The 18249-nt window shown below is 31.3% G+C and overlaps 1 long non-coding RNA gene across 1 annotated transcript; it reads right to left on the minus strand.

Moving 5' to 3' along the window:
• Positions 1-5005: 5005 nt before the first annotated feature.
• On the minus strand, positions 5006-7809 carry LOC125369318. Its single transcript, XR_007214885.1, has 2 exons — positions 7224-7809; positions 5006-5834 (listed from the first exon to the last, which is right to left on the minus strand). It is a non-coding gene; the product is annotated as an uncharacterized LOC125369318 (long non-coding RNA).
• Positions 7810-18249: the final 10440 nt, after the last annotated feature.

Below are 18249 nucleotides of genomic sequence, written 5' to 3' on the forward strand. Positions count from 1 at the left end.
AACATATACTAAAACAAATATAACGTATATCAATTTTTTAGAGTTTACCTTTTTAGTTTGGCCAAATATATATTTATGCCATTGAACTTTGGCTATTTAGTCAGTTTAACACTTTAACTTTCGATTTAACCTAACATACAGATGAATTTACTTTTTTGTAATATTTTTAATACTTTTTGACATATGTTTTCATTCAATAAATTAACATGTATTGCATAAAGGTGTTTAAATATTATTAAAAAAAAATTCAAGTGTTTGTTAGATTAAATTGATATGTTAGGTTAAATTAAAATTTAAGATATTTAGATATTATAAAAAAGTAAAGCTTAAGTATCTGTTAGGTTAAATCAAAAATTAAAGTATTAAACTAACTAATTAGCAGTGTAAATATATATTTGGCCTTTTAGTTTTATATATATAATACATCCTTAATATATTTCATGTTTTGTGGAATAAATCTCATTTGCTTCTATTCTTTTTAATTATATTATATTGTAACAAAACATCTAATAATTTCATATAAATATAGAATAATAAAATAATTACCATGATGATATTTTTTAATTTCTTAATAATACTATTATTATATATAAACCTTAATTAAATCAATCAATTAAAATTGGTATTATATGTATTGCTACTTAAAAAGATAGACTTTTGTGGAAGTTTACTATTTTGGTCAATTCTTTAAAATTTATCAATTTAGCCATGATTTGACCAATTGAGTGCAATTTTACCCAAATTGAGTTGCTGGTCAAAATTAAGTAACGTAGCCATTTAGGAAATAAGAATTCAAATGTGTATAAATAATGTGGCATTAAGACTCATCAATTTAGATTTCTCATTTTCTAATCGAGATTTATGTCATTGTTCACATTACTCAATTTTGAAAAACAACTCAATTAGGCCAAAATTGCACATAATTGGCTAAATCACAGCTAAACTAGTATAAACTCCTTCAATGCATCGATTTATCAAATTTCACTCTATATCAACAAAAAAAATAAAAAATCTGGTAAAACAACTATTTTTTGTTTATAATCATATTTGTTTTAAAGGAAACAAGAAAAACTAACTTTTTTCATACCTTTTTACATGTAATTGTCAATTTTAATTTGAAAATTGATTGGAAAAGTAATATGAATATAATAGAATGCTTTTGTCCCATTTTTTTGGAAGAAATCGTAAAAGAATTTGAATATAATTTTTACTGTAGGTTTGGTTCTATAACAGAGCTTGGTATAAATGATATTTTAGAAGCTAGATATAGTATTTTTGAAAGAATTCAAAACATACACTAAAAATGATATTTTTTTATTATTTTTTGGTTATTTATGAGATTTTTGCTATACTAAAATCCGCCCATTGCCATCCCTAACATAGTGTGTTGCAAACAGTACATAAAATCCACTTTCATGTAATTTAATTTGAAGGTTACACTTGCACATGGCAATGACAAGGGGTATGGCGAAAGAATAAAAGCTACAACAATAATTACATTTCCTGGGGTTCAATGAATAAATAAATAAATATTTCCTCTGGTAAGAGTAGAACGTACTTACCAAATAATACTAATTAAAATCGATTTTCGAAGAAATGAAGAAAGGATCATGAGTTCAATTTCAATTTTGTCCTCCACATTTCGCCAAGAACCTTTCTGGGTGCAGGATCATCTGGTCCTCTGTCGCGCTGTCCAGAGGTGAAGTACAATCTTTGCTTGCTTTGCCTAACTTTGATGAAACTTTTGAATTTGAATGTGATACTAATGACATGGGAATTGGAGCTATTTTGATGCAGGATCAAAGACCATTAATATATTTTATTAAAAAGTTAAGTGGGGTAGCCTTGAAGTATCCAACATATGATAAGGAGTTATATGCTTTGGTTCGAGCTTTGCATATATGGAAAGATTATTTGTAGCTTAAAGAGTTTGTGATACATATTGACCATGAAAGTTTAAAGCATTTAAAAGGTCAAGATAAGCTGAATCGTAGGTATGCCAAATGGGTAAAATTCATAGAAATATTTCCATATATGATTAGCTTCAAGAAAGGTAAAGAGAATGTGGTTGTTGATGCATTGTCAAGAAGGTATACTTTGATTAATTCTCTTAGTGCCAAATTGTTGGGTTTTTAGCATATTAAGGAGTTATATCTTAATGATGATGATTTTGGTCATATATATGTATCTTGTGTTAATGGGCTGTTTCAAATGATTTTTACTTGTTTGATGGTTTATTGTTTAAGAAAAAGAGATTGTGTATTCGTAAGTGTTCTATAATAGAATTATTGATTAAGGAAGCACATGGAGGAGACTTGATGGGTCATTTTAGAGTAAATAAAATCTATAATATGTTGATAGAACATTTCTTTTGACCTGGTATGAAACATGATGTGCATAAGGTTTGTGAGCATTGTATAACATGTAAGGAGGCTAAGTCTAAGTTGAAACCACATGGTTTATATACACCATTACATGTTCCTGGTGAATCTTGGACCGATTAATCTATGGATTTTGTGCTTGAATTGCCTAAAACTAGGAAGGATCATATGATAGTATCTTTGCTGTTGTTGATAGATTTAGTAAAATGACTCATTTTACACCATATCATAAAACTGATGATGCTAAATTGATTGCTAATTTGTTCTTTAAAGAAGTTGTGCATTTGCATGGCATACCTAAGAGCATTGTTAGTGATAGAGATGTTAAATCTTTGAGTCATTTTTGGTTTTTTTATGGAGAAAGTTAGGAATTAAGCTGTTGTTCTTAAATACTTGTCATTCTCAAACTGATGGCCAAACTGAAGTAGTTAATCAGACTTTGATTACTTTGCTTAGGGCAATTATAGAAAAGAATATTAGGATGTGAGAGGATTGTTTACCTTTAGTAGAGTTTGCTTACAATAGGCTATTCATAGCACTACTAATTGTTCTCCATTTGAAATTATTTATGGTCTTAATCTACTTACTCCTATTGATTTATTACCATTGCCACCTAACAAATTTGTGAGTATTGATGCTAATTCAAAAGCAGATTTAGTGAAGAAGTTACATAAGCAGATTAAGCAAATGATTGAAAGCAAAATGCTAAAGTAGCTTCACGTGTGAATAAAGGAAGGAAGCCAATTATCTATCAACCTGGCGATTGAATTTGAGTATATTTTCGCAAAGAAAGGTTTCCACACCAAAGGAAGTTCAAGTTGAATCTAAGAGGAGATGGTCCTTTCCAAATACTTAAAAGGATTAATGATAACGCATACAAAGTGGATATACCAACTGAGTACAATGTAAGTGCTTCATTTAATGTGGCTGATTTGAGTCATTTTAGTGTAGGTGATGCTTTTGATTCGAGGACGAATCCTTTTGAGGAGAGAAATAATGTTATGGAACAACCTGCACACTAAGAGGATGACCATGACCAAGGAAGCAAGGATAAAATTGAGGAGATTGTCAATCCAATTATTATGCCTAAAGAACCTATAACAATATCATGAGCCAAGAAGATTCAACAAACGTTAATTAGTCATCTACAAGATTTGGTGAATTTGGCTTGTAATGGGCTGCAAGAAATCCAAGGCTTGGAGATAAGATCAAATAAAGTTATTTACAACTTAATTCAAATTCAACTTCAAAATGGGCTTACTTAAGTTTGTTTTTAGCCTTGTTAATTGAGTGGAATTAAATATTTATATTTTTTTCATAATGGGCTATTTAAAACATGTCAATTTAGAAGCCTATTAGTTTTATTGCTTTAATAATGGGTTGTCCAAACTTGTTTATGTTAAAACTCATAAGTTGAGTTTGTTTATTTTAGGGTATGAGTTTTTAGATCTTGTAAGGCTATATAAAGTCCTAAAATAAATTTCATAGGAGATGATTGATGAATTACAACCAAATGGCTGTTTGCTTTTGTCTTTGTGTTTTTACTAGAATACATGCTAAAGGAACATTCAAGTAGGTTGATCACCTTCTTGTAGAGTGTTTCAAATTTGGAACTTAGAAACAAAAATTTTCTTTATTCTAGATCTTTGATAATCTTTCTAACTAATCTGAATTCTAGCATTCTTAGGGGGTTGAGATTGAATTGTTATTGGGGTTTTCAAGTTAATGTTGTAGGGGTCCGTAATAATCAAAAGGGTTCTCAAGCTTAGCCTGTTTTCATTTTAGGCCGGCTCTTCTACCTTCATTTCAGTCAGATATTGCTGCAATAAAAGGTTAGAAAATAAAAATAAAAAAAATAAAAATGTAAGGACCTCACAACACTCCTTCACGTGTTTATACTCAAAAGATGGGATTGGTCACTTGTGTTTCGCTCAAGTAATTTATTTTGCTCACGGCTTTCCTCACACCACTCTAGCTAATTTCTTTCATATTCTTAGGTGAATCACACTTTTAGAACAATTCATATAGCTTGTTTTGTGCAAATTTCAAAATCTGAAAGTTTCAAAACAAGTTTGCTAAAACAAGAAATTAATACTAGAAGGAGAAAAAAATATGACAACTCAAATAGAAGCAAGAGATGTATGAAAAAAATTGACAGATTTGATTAAGACAAATTCAAAAGGTAGTCTTTTTTTTTAAGAACACCCAAACAGCCCCGAAAGTAATTAATCAATTATTAATAATTATAATAAACACACAATAAATGTAAATAACTATAGTTCAAATATGATTAGGAAGATCTAAAGCCACAATTCCATATTTCTTTATTTTTTTCAAATTTTTTTCCAGATTTGTAATTCTTTTTCTCTTCTAAACAATAAGCTTTTTATCTTTTTTTATGACTTTTTTTTCTTCTTTTTTATTTAACCACAGACACCAAATCTAATTTGAAAACACTAGAATTGATAAAAGAAAACCATATCAAACAATGAAACAAATTCAGAATTCAAAGGCATAATAATAACTCAAATGAAGGAAAAATAAAGAAAACACAAGATCAACAAGAAATAAACTTAAAGGAGCAAAAGAAAAACAAGAATTCAGAATCAAAAACAAAAAAAAAATTGTTAAGGATAAAATCTTATTTACAACCAAAGCTCTGATACCAAATGATACGGAATCTCCAAAAATAAGCCTGATAACTTCTTTGATTATTACGGATCCTCACAACATTAACTTGAAAACCCCAATAACAATTCAATCTTAACCCCTAAGAAGGCTAGAATTCATATTACTTAGAAAGATTATCAAAGATCTAGAATAAAGAAAATTTGTTTCTAAGTTCGAGATTCAAAACACTCTACAAGAAGGTGATCAACCTACTTAAATGTTCCTTTAGCATGTATTCTACTCAAGAACATAAAGACAAAAGTAAACAGCCTTTTGGTTGTAATTCATCAATCATGAAATTCGTTTTAGACCTTTATATAGCCTTTATAAGACCTAAAAACTCATACCCTAAAATAAATAAACTCAACTTATGTGTTTTAACATAAACAAATTTGGACAGCCCATTATTAAAGCAATAAAATTAATAAGCTTCTAAATTGACACGTTTTAAACAGCCCATTATGATAAAAATATAAACATTTAATTCCACTCAATTAACAAGGCTAAAAAATAAAAATCAAACTTAAGTAAGCCCATTTTGAAGTTGAACTTGAATTAAGTTGTAAATAACTTTATTTGATATTGTCTCCAAGCCTTGGATTCCTTGCAGCCCATTACAAGCCAAATTCACCAAATCTTGTAGATGACTAATTAACGCTTGTTGAATCTTCTTAGCTCATGATCTTACTATAGATCCTTGAGGCAGAATAATTGGATTGACAATCTCCTCAAGTTTATTCTTGCTTCCTTGGTCATAGTCATTCTCTTGGTGTGTTGGCTGTTCTATAACAAAAAACCAAACCAAATTTGAAACTAAAAATTATAAAAACTTTGAAATTTAAAAAAAAAAACTAAAATCTCTTGATTAATTAACCATTTCTCAGTTCGATTTTGATCAGTTTTGATTTTCTTTTTTAATTCAGTTATCTTTTATCAACCTTATTTCACATTATTAATAAAATTGGACATAGAATGGGCATTGACTAAGTCTTATGAACACAAGTATTTTGGCCTTTTTTATCTATATCAAATTTCTTTCTAGACCTGGACCTAGTAGCGTAGTCAAAATAAATTTAAAAGAATTAAAGTTTTACAACATAATTAAATTTTAATATATATATATATATAGATTAATTTTGTCAATTTAAATTAACAACATATTAAATATTAAAATACCATTTTCCATAAAAAATACAAAAAATACCATTTACATATGATCATAGAGAAATTTTTCAAAAAAGAAATACTTTAAATTGGTTATTACCATTACTTTTACAATAGTATAAGCTATTTAATTTCATTTTAGTAGAATAGTTTCTTTCTATTTAAATTTTAGTAGTTAAAATTTAAAAAGAGTAAACTTTCTTTAGAAGTTATACAATTTTAAATAAATAAATAAAGTTAAGTTATAGTCTATTTGGTCAAGTTAAACTAGTCCAATTCAATTGAAAAAATATCCAACTCTAATGTATTTAAAATAAATATAATTTATCTAAGTACCCAAGTCAGGGGGACCATGGCCCCTCTTGGTCCCCGATCCGCCATTTCCGGGAACCAGTAACTCTAAAAATTCAAACCTTTACTCGTTAATGCAGTTTTGACAAATTCTTTTATTGTTTATAAAAATAGCTTGATTTGCCCAATAAGTGCAATTTTGGGCATAATCCATTCTTGACCAAAATTGAATGAGGTGGCAAATGACGTAATTTAATTTATTAGTATATTTACCCTATCAAATTTTCACGTTATTTAAAATTAAATATAATATTTTTAAAATTATTTAAAAAATTATAAAAGTTAAATAAAAAAAGATTTATAAATTTAGTAAAAGAACGAAACAAATAAACTTATTTTAGGCTGTATCATAACTATAAGTACATAATCAAAAGCTTTGACAAGTGAGAGAAATTAACAAACAAAGTTCACAATTTACAATTTCTACAAAATATCTACTTTACCAAATCACCAAATAATTTTATCTGTAGGCATTAAGTCTTTAACAAGAATATGAAGAGCAGTAATATTTCACCAAGAAATTGAATAACAAAAAAAAATAGCATAGAAATAGCTTAAAAGAGTAGGAACATGATTTGAATCGATATTACATATTTAACTATAACATAAAGAAATTTGAAGATAAAGAAGTAAGCAAAAACCGAGATGAAATCTCACCACTTATTCCAATATATGTTGCAGATTTTCTCTTTCTCTTTAACTTTATGTTTTCAACCAAATCAGATGGTAATGCTACCACAAAATAAAAGCCTGCGAGAAGACGAGTTAATTGGGACAAAAATCAGTTGTTGCCGTCATTGGAGGAAGGAGAAGCGTTGTTTTAAAGTTTTGTGGTGTTGAACTTTCTTTGAGCAATTTTTATCATCTAAGGCTATTTTCGATTGTCGACTCCACTACTTATGAAGTCGTCGACTTCAATCTCCTTCCTACTAAGCTTTCAACTTTTGATTCTTCTTCTTATAACTTTTGCCATTAAAGCCAAATAGAAGACGATAAATAAGAAGAAATATCTTTTTCTTCATTAATCCAGATTTTTTTTTTCTCTTAGTCAACTAGCTTTTAACTTTAGAATTTATTCTTTTATTTTTAAATGATATGGCCATGTTAAGTGGCAAAAATACTATTAAAATAAGTCATGTCATCTATTATCTCATTTAATTTTGACCAAAATTTTATTTATAAAGGATTGGCCAAAACTGTATTAACTGAAAATTTTTAGAAGTCTAATTCACCGTCTTATGGATTATGGACGTCTACATCGCACTTTTAGGTATTATTTATAAAGCTTTTATATTGTAGATGTATCAATTAATCATGGCTAAATACATAAAATAACCCTTTGTAAAATACTTGTGATTTTTAGATTTTAATTTCTTTATTTTTCAGAGGTAATTTGGTGAATTTTAAATTTAGATTTATAATTTTAAAGAATAGTCAATTTTATATACGTTCATATTAGTTTTATTTAAAATACTTATTTTCTATTTAATTTATATTACACTAAATATTAATGATTTATTTATTTTATATGTAATCATCATCACTATTATGAATCTAACTAAAATTAATTTATTGGAATAAAGTTTACGGGTGTATAAATGCATGTAATATATATATATATATATATATATATATATATATAATAAAAAATAATATAGACATGAGTGTTACTATAGCAATTTATTTAAGGAGGGACTTATATGCAATTTTCCATCTTTACACTATTTAAAAAAATTACACTCAAGCCCCATCCCTTTTTCCTTCTTCGTCCCCGATACCACCCCTTCCTCCTCCTCCCTACTCCTATTTCCACCGCCTGCACCTCCTACAAGCCACCTTAGATTTCTTCCTTCCCTCTCCCATCGTCGGTGTTGCCTTCTCCTTCTTCCTTTCTCATTGTTGACGGGGAGAGAGTTGCTCCTCTCCGTTGCTGCTACAAGTGCAGCCTCTTACCGCCCTTATGGTTAAATGAATAATTATTATGGTTATTTTTATTGCTATTAATATTAATATTAATTTTATTATTATTAATAAATTTATTATTATTATTATTATTATTATTATTATTATTATTAATTATTATTATTATTTTCGTTGTTTTTGTTCAATTATAATTAATTTTATAAAAGACTTGCATATAATATTATTGATGCTAACGCTTTGTGGCTCGGGATGAGGCAACAGTACAACATGCCACCTGATGGACTACATCAAGACCGCATGCATACTAGTGAGAATCAAAGTCAGGTAATAGAGGAAAATTTGGTGATGTGCCCTGGTCAAGCACAACTCCTATGCCTATGGAAGTTTGAATTGCTGGAAAAAAGTCTCTGGTCGAGCGTTGCTCTTGGAGCGCCGGTTGTATTGGTATTTAAATGACCAGACTGGACTTAAGGACCCTGATCGAGCTTTACTTTTGGGCATCAGTCTTATTGGAATAAGAGAGCCGAGAATGCTGCTAGAATTAGAGGTTTAGGGTTTTGCTGAAGTACTTGTCTCAAACGTGTTAAAAATTATTTTTTTTTTTCAAAATTCTGATATGACATGCATTTATTATTTTGTGGTATTCTATACTATTAAATAATTATTTTATATTTATGGTTGCTTTAATTTAGGGTATATGATTTTAACTCACTCTTGAGACTGATAGTTTCAATTTTAATTTTTCAGGTGACAGCTAGGTTCTACGCCGTCTTTTTCCGGACAGCCCGACTTCCTTCCCCTTCGAGCTTATTATAATTAAATTCTATCTCTTATATTTCGAATTATCTAAAATCTAGACCCTCCATAGTAATGCTTCTAAAATATTAATATTTCTTTTTAGTCTGTTGAAACTATAGAAATTATCAAGTAATCTTGCTGATGGATTTAATTAATTGTGCTGGGATTATGTGAATGAATTGTTGGCATATACAAGTAATATATGTATATATATGTGTATATTTGAGTTCTTGATTAGTTAGGCTTGCTACTGGTTTCGATGGCCTTAAGCCTACCCATCCCCTAACGCCGGTCACGGGCCTAAGGATCAGGTCGTGATACTTTGAACTTGTTCTATTTTTACAATTTGCCTCTAAACTCAATTTTAATTCAATTGGATTTCTCAACTTTATGGATTGTTATTCTTAACTCATTCATTAACGTAATAAAATTAATATTCTTCGGCTCCGTGATAGTCTTCCTTTACAGTCTCAACATTATGGAACCTTTCATATGCACCACCACTTTTTTTTACCTTGCTAATGGGTAGGAGTTTCTTACTATTCCAACAAGAGCTTTCAAGTCAAGACCTTGAATCTTTATGGGTTTGGTATATCTAGGATCTCGCACAACCCCATCTCCTATATCTGTCTTTATAAACATTTGCTCTTGATGGACCTTAGTGGCAACTATTTCAGAGGTGTTGTTGCTTGGAAATTATGGCCAAATCAAACTATTCTTCTCGATGACAATAGTTTTCAAGGTTTGATCCCTCCAGCGTTTTATCAAAGCAAGTTTTAAGTTTGGATTTTGATTATAATGTTCTCTTTGGTAATATTCCTCTTAAGGTAAGCTTTTGCAACTATCTTGAAACATTGGGTTGTATAACAATTATTTGAGTGGTGAGGTTCCAAGTGAGATTTTCTCTTTGCCAAATCTGAACTTTCTGTATCTGAACACAAATAGCTTGACTGGGTTATTGCCAGCTCTATCACCTTCTTGTGCATTCTCTAATTTTTAGATTCATGAGAAGGGAATATAATGCTTTATCACCTTAGGAGGGTGATTCTTAGTAACAATCAATTTCAAGGTAGTATACCAGCTACTTGGAAACAAATATACGAGTTTCATTTTTAGAGGTTCATGGAAACTTGTTTGAAGGGAAAATACCACTAATATTTGGTTATTGGAGCAATATATCAATTACTGATTTTTCTAATAAAATGTTATCTGGTTGTATACCTCTTGAGTTTGGAAGGCTTGCGAATCTTCAAATTCTAAGGGTTGCTTCAAATAGACTAATAAGAAGCATTCCATCTGACTTTGGTTATTGCAGTAAAAAATGATTTATCTGGAAAAACTCCTTGGGAGGAAAGCATGGGACAATATACAAGATTGAATCTATAAACTTAAGAAAGCATTGGGCTATCAAGAAAGTAAATTTATCAGAGACAAACTTTTGCCATTGAAATGAGAACCTTGAGCTTGGTTAGGCATCATAATGTAGTTAGAATGGTAGGTTATTGTATCAAAGATGAGTATGATTGTGACCAAGTATATGCCTAAAAGAACTCTTTTTGATGTATTTCATAGGCAGGAGCCACACTTGGTATTGGACTGGAACACTAGATATCGCCTAGCTTTTGGAATTGCTCAAGGCCTTTCTTACCTTCACCACGATTGTATGCCACAAATTATAAAGAGACGCAAAATTAAATAACATTTTGATCCATTCTGAATTGGAACCAAAGATTTGGAGACCTTGGGATGGAAAAAATGCTTCTTGGTTGTAATTCAAGCTCAATAATGTCTTTAAGAATAAGAACATTGGGTCATATAGCACCAGGTATATGCTGAATTCGACATGTTATTTTACTTAATAATAAATTTATTGTAATAGGTAGTAGCTCACCTTCTAATTTTTATTATTTTTCTTTTATTACCTGTAATGCAGAAAATGCATGCACTATCCAATTGACAGAGGAGTTAATGTGTACAGCTATGTAGCCATCTTACTTGAGCTTCTTTATAGAAAATTGGCGACAGACACAAGCTTTGAAGAGGGTGAGGATATTGTCTCCTGGACAAGGATGAAGTTGTAAGAGAATGATGAGTACAACTATTTCCTTGATGAGGAAATCAGCTTCTAGAAAACTGATGAGCAACAAAAGGCTTTGAGGCTGCTAGAACCGAGACTTGAATGTACTGAATCAACAGCTAATACAAGACCCTCCATGCAAGATGTAGTAATTTCTCGGCTAAAATATATAACTGGTCCTGTACTTGTCTCATTTTTGCATTTGATCCTCTCAACTAAACTTTGCTTCAGTTGACTCTCTTAACTTCACTGGTTATTCAATCAACTCCCTCACTAACAATAACAATAAAAAGACTAATATTCTTTCTTAACGGTGTTAATTATAATAATAAAATAATAAAAATGAGAAAGTCTATTTATTAAAATAATGAAAATAAAAAATAAAAAGTTTATAAAATCCTCAATTCTTACCAATTGAGTTTCATTACCAAACATAATCTACTCCTATCAAGTTTATTATTCTCATTTCATCTCACTAGTCCCTTTAAAACCTCTCACTTCTTATCACAATGACTGCTGAATAACTGAAATGGAAGAAACTACAATAAGTGGAACACATTCGAGGAAGTGGACCTATTGCTTATACAAGTAGAGAGTTGTGGAGCACTTGAAACAAGAAATCTCATTTGCAAGTGTGCAACCGTACGAAGCTCATGATCTCAAGGATTAGAAATCCTGGCAGGATGTTTTGGGCTATGCTTATAGCAATGTTAGTGTTGTATCGTCTTTGGATGTACTTACGTTTTGGTTGTTTCTTTAATTTTGTTTATTAAATTTGTTTCTTTGATTTTATTAAAATTTTGTTCATTAAATTTGTTTTTTTGATTTTATTAAGGACTTCATGATTATTTCCGTTAGCATGATGAGTTGATGAGTAAGTGCCAATTTCTGATGGTGAATGAGGTGAGGACAATGAATAAAACAACTGAAAAGGACACTGGCCAAATTAATGAGATAAATACTTTAGTGGAGAAGATAGGTAGAGAACTACAAGCTTTGAAGGAAGAAATTGAAAGGTCGATAAAGGAGGTCAAAGAGCAAAACGATGAGCTGAAAGCATGAGAAAGCATATTTATAAGGACAAGGTTGGAATTGTGGTTGCTATGAGTGTTGTTGCTTATGCTCATTATTATGTAGTTGCTATTAGCAATAGTTAGGTACTAATAAAGGATAAACAAATTATCATTTCATAATTGTTCTCTTTGTTAATGAGTTCAGTTGTGAATTTCCAATAAATTTATTCTTTGGGGTTATTACTATTACTGGTGCTTGGTATAAACTGAGAGAGGTGTAATAAAGTCAAGTGATAAAAGCTGATTTAAAGGAATCCTCATGCTCTTAAGTTCAGTTTCATACGTTGTGTTGCTTCTAAAAGAAATCCACAGACCAAGAATGTCACGACCCCATCTGTGGGCCCGTGACCGGTACTAGGGAATGGGTAGGCGTAAAGCCATCGAATCCCGTAGTAAGCCTGACACTCACTGAAATATGACTGAAGATAGTGAGAATATAACATTACAATTTAAATCACAAGTTATTTTACCAACAGATAAGATATTTGACTTAAATTCAGGTAATAACAAGATATTCTTAATATTTTTGTTAAATAATAAATGGTGCCACAACCATGAATTTTGGCTTTATTCCCATTAGCTACTGTCACATGTTGGGAATCTGCAATGGAAGCTAAATTTTACAATTTTATTGGATCACATGTCATATGTGATTAGTGGCTCCGAAATCAATAATCCAGTTATTATGGCACGCATTTGTAATTTTTCGAGATGAATTTAGAGAATTTGTTACCAAACCTGACCCATTAGATTGTTGCTGAACCAAGGCTTGAATTTGAGACAGCAATTGGTTTAGTTGGATGGTGGTTGCTGCTAGGTCGGATCCGAGTTGAATATGGGTCGGATCTAGGTCAAGTCTCCTGTTCGGGTCGGGTTACTATGTTGCCTTCGGGTTTGGGTTAGGTTAGGCAGTCGGGTCGGGTTGTCATATAACCCTCAGTATATATCGACCCATTTTTTCACCCTTTTTCCTATGGTTTTCTTCTCTTCTACTAGCCCGCCGAAACCAAATTTCCTTTCTCCTCTTTCTCCTTTCTTCATCCCTCTAGCACTGTTCCCCTTCTCCCACCCACAAATCGGCCTCAACTGAGGGTGCAGATGCCAGCAATGGTCGTGATGGTGACCCTATTTTTTACAATGGTCACATCGTTCGACATTGTTTGGTCCTCCCCTCGGTCGGGTTGCTTCGTGGGTGTTGAGGCGTTGAGTGGAGCACGCTTGATTTTCTGTAGCGTCGAGAGAGAAAGAAGAGTTCAATAGGGTTCTCCGAGTTACTTTTTGCTGAATATTGGCTATTACAACGTCAATTTTCGGGAGCTCCATCGACAGGAGGATTTGAGACCTCAGGCTTTCATAGCTTGAGCCCAATCCTCCCAGGTAAGTATAAACTAGGTCTTGTTCTGCCCTCTTCTGTATTTTTTCCGTGTGAGTTATAGGAGGGAGATAATTTTATAGTTCTTCCCATCTGGTTAAAACTTATGTTGCGTATTTTGAGTTATTTTTGGTACCTTGTGTGATTTGCGATAGTTCTTGCTTGAGATTGAAAATGTGTGTGAGATTTTATTGATGGTCGTATAGCCCTTTCATTCTTTCCTAAATAGCCTTTGATGACTCTAGAAGTATGCAGAGCCTAGAATTTTAGGGCTCTATTGTGCTGGTGAGCAACGACATGACCATATGGTCTGTCGTTTGCCACTTTCCATTTTCTCTATTTCTTCTTCTATCAGGGCTTCTGGCCTTTCTAGTTTGGGTCTTTATTTTGTTCCTGTGATGAAACCGAGCTTTCTTTTGCTGCTGAGGCCAATGTACACAGATTTTGACCATTCAAAATAGTTTTGATTGCCTTTCAGCATGATGTTGGTTAATTTGTGGTCACTTTGAGACATGGTTGGTTTGTTTGAAAGATTTGTGAAGTAGATTATGATCACAGGCTTAAGACCTGCTTTAATACCATGTGAAAATTAGTGATCAATGATGTATTATTTCTATATTAGAATTCTGAGATTAGAGATGAGTATTTGTTGCTTATATATACACAATATTCAACAGTTGCCTAAGCTCTATTCTAACGGTTGTCCTAAGGCCTATGTCAACGTTCCTTTCTTCTTCAGGAAAGGTAGAAGTGACCTTTCCTTCAAAGCAGGAAGGATTGCTCCCTTTCCTGAAAGTCTATGAGGAAAAGCTTGTACAAGCTTCTGTTTGTGCAGTCATTGAGATTCCCTTTCCTGGTTGCCTTTTTATTCCTTTTTTTTCTTCTTCATCTTTTAACAATATCATTCCACCACCTGATGAACACCCGGTTAGCCGAAATTCTAGGAGAATACCCTCTTGAGCTAAGAAACCAAGTTGCTTTCGCATGAGGACATTGGAACAGGATGTGAATCATAATTTCAGAATGATAAAGATATTGCGCTATATATAATCTAAATTTTGAAATCTCAGTGGGGCTCCAGCCCTCACTTCTCCCTTACTGGATCCGCCCCTACCTGCAGGTATTGATCAAGTTCAACTTTTTGATGCCATTTTTGTATCACCAATTAGGTCTGGTACGTATTATAACTTTAATAAAGAAAAGTTATAACTTTAAATGGCAAATAATTCACTTGAAAAATGCCTTCTCCTATGTTGGTATTTAAAAAAACTCAAAGACCTAACTCATGTGCTTGCAGGAACAGACAGTTGACATGCAGTGCCATAGCTAGTTATCTGGTTCATTATGATTTATTAAGGGTCCAATAACTATGTATCATTATAACATACGACCTAAAACATCCAACTCCAACATAATACATGGCAAAATGTGACTCAGTTCATCATTTGAGAAAAATTTATATATTTCAAGCAAAGTCTTGAATATACAGACAAAAACACATGCATTGCCTTCAAAAATGCTAATACATCTGAATGAGAAACTATTTTACTTCATAAAAGTGAATATGAAACCTTCCTTTGCTGGTTCTTACATCTCAATCTATGTCTCTGTTTACCCATCTAAATTCTTTTTTATTGATGTCATTTCTTCATTAATCATGCACAGATACCCTAAAAGCTATGAATCACAAAAAAAGAAAAAGAAGATGGATTTATTTATTTTAAACATAGTACACTAAAGTCACCTGTATTTGATCCTACAGAAAAAATTAAAATCACAATAATGGCCACAATTGCACTTGTAGTAGCATGTTGCAGAGAAGGGGTTGCCATAGATCTTAATTTGTAACTAAACAACTATAACTATCTCACTGCAATCCTTTTTTTCTTTTCTTGTAGTATTACCAAATTGCAATAATTGTTAAATCTGCAGTTGGCTGTAATTTGATAACTTGAACCACTAATAATAGCACAAATATTAAATATTAGAATCATCTTCATATTTTATATGCACCTTTATAGATAAGTTCAAAGAAAAATGACTAAACAAATCTAACTTCTAAACGTCACCACCAAATTTTAAAATAAATAAAAATAATTAAATAATTCTCAACGCATAATGTAAGAATATACAATATAAGTATAAAATAAAACATTTGAATGTGCTATCTAAGCTTGGAGTTAGCTTTTGAGTTAGAACCAAGTGATATGAGCTTAGATATATATTTTAGTATTTTAAGCATAAAATATAATAAGGACAAAAATTATGAACTAAATAACTTTAAAATTGCTAATTGGACATTAAGAGTCAAAATGTTGCGAGTTTTGACAATTCTAGTCCTTTTAACTTTAACAATTTTAGCGAATTAGTTTCAGTATAGCCAGCATGATGAATTGAAAAGATTTTTTTATTCCTTATCAGAATTTTCTTTTAAAAAAAAGTTAATGAACTTTAAAAGAAGAAGAGAGGGAAAAGAGAAGGGAAGAGAGAAAAAGGAAAAGAGAAAGTTTTTTCTGTTCTAGCAATGAACAATAAGTTTTCTATACAAATCTTTTTATATTATATAAAAATGTAGAATAGTTTGGAAAAAATGGCTAAAATTGCCAAAATTAAAAAAATTGGATTAAATTATGAAAATTTGAAATTATTATTATTATTATTTTAACCGATAGACCTTTAGAATTTGTAGGTAGTATAAGGTTTAAGAGCCTTTGGGCAATAATTGCAACTGTAGTTAGCCAAACAATCTATTTGTTTGCTTCTATTAAATAAGAAAGGTAAAAGTAAAAGGCTCCGGAGAGATTAATTTACATAATATCTAAATATTTGTTCTAAAAGTTAAGTGATGGAAAACTGTATAACTTGATTTAATGGAAAAGAATGCAGAATCTTAATTCTGTAAGGAATACTCATCAATGATTATGTACTTGTGCATGTTTCCAAAAAAATTTATCCATATGTTAAGCTATAATCAGCAACTTATTGTCAATCATTAGCCATATTTCAAAATCAAGTAGCAAGCAGTATAAAGAACACTTTTTTCACCTTCGTGTAGTGGGTATCCAAGTCTACAGCTGCTCTTTGCTCAGGAGTTTTGCCTTTAAGAAAGGTATTGCAACTGATACAGTTTAGCAGTCAAGCTGCAAGGAACAAAAGTAAGTTCTTTCATGAAGATATAGTTGGAGTGCGGAATAGAAATAGATGAGGGCTTTTTGGCTATTTCCAAAAGAACAGAGTCACAGAAAAATGTACGCATACAAGTGGTTTGAAAAAGCATGATAATTAGGTTTTTTATCGATGAAATTGAGTTTCCCAAGACTCCTGGACCTATGTAGAAGCTTGAATTACAAACTGACTAATAAATACAGTTTTCAGGGACATCAATTCAAGAGATTATGAGCCATAACAAATATTGAATATTATGGATTTAATAAAAGCACATAATTCTTTTACTAAAATCTGTGGGAGGAGAGATTTTTGATGTTTTTATGAATTCAAACCAAATGTATCAATTATGATAGAATTTTGCAATGCACGACCAGTTGCTTAGAACTGGTAAGATAAAGCCTCAATTGCACTGATATTGTGTTCAAATGAGAGTAAACAGAAGCCGGTAGACAAAGAACCTAAGATTCATACTTAGGGCCAAAAATCTAGCTTTTATATCCGTTTTAGTAAAAGCCAACTAGAACCCTTTTTCAAGGTTGTCAAATTCAGTACATGCATATAGAGAATATCAAACTGAATTCTGATCCAATTAAATTTGGCTCAGCACCGGGATTGCCAAATCCTTGGTGTCATTTTAATGTCAAGATCCACTTTGAAACCCAAGTCAATCTTAACCTCTCAACAGAAGTTGCCTTATAAAACTCTGGCACTTTTGTGGTCAGCACAAGCAAAACCATAAAAGTTAAGAAAATTTGCCTTGACATGAACATAGCCCACATAGATAAGTGACAACTAATCCACATTGTGAAGTCAACATGTAAAACTGCCATGCTTTGATATCTAAGGCATCTGCCTGACTATATGCTGACTGAAGATTTCTGAGCCCACTTATTCAAATTCAACCACATAGTTGGTCTTCTTTCACTATAATAGCAACTGTCAAATAATGTTCTATTAGTTTTAAATGTTATTATTGTTCACGATTTGATATTTGGAAACGCATACCATGAATCCACAATTTAGTAGATTTTACTTTGCGTAAACAGCTTGTGCTTGTCTAGGTAGTTTCAAACTCTATAGGCTAGAGGCATCACCTAAGATTTGAGTAGACTTGGATGTACTGCATAAGTAAAACTTCTTGGATTGCAACAAAAGAACAAGAGCACGTGAGTAGATATCAGTTCTTATCTAAGTCTTTCTAAAGCTTTCTTCCTACCACATAAACAGATTGCAACAGGAACTATAGCAAAAGCATATGACAGACCCCTTCAA

Source organism: Ricinus communis, chromosome 1 (assembly GCF_019578655.1).
Source record: "Ricinus communis isolate WT05 ecotype wild-type chromosome 1, ASM1957865v1, whole genome shotgun sequence".
Classification (NCBI taxonomy): domain Eukaryota; kingdom Viridiplantae; phylum Streptophyta; class Magnoliopsida; order Malpighiales; family Euphorbiaceae; genus Ricinus; species Ricinus communis.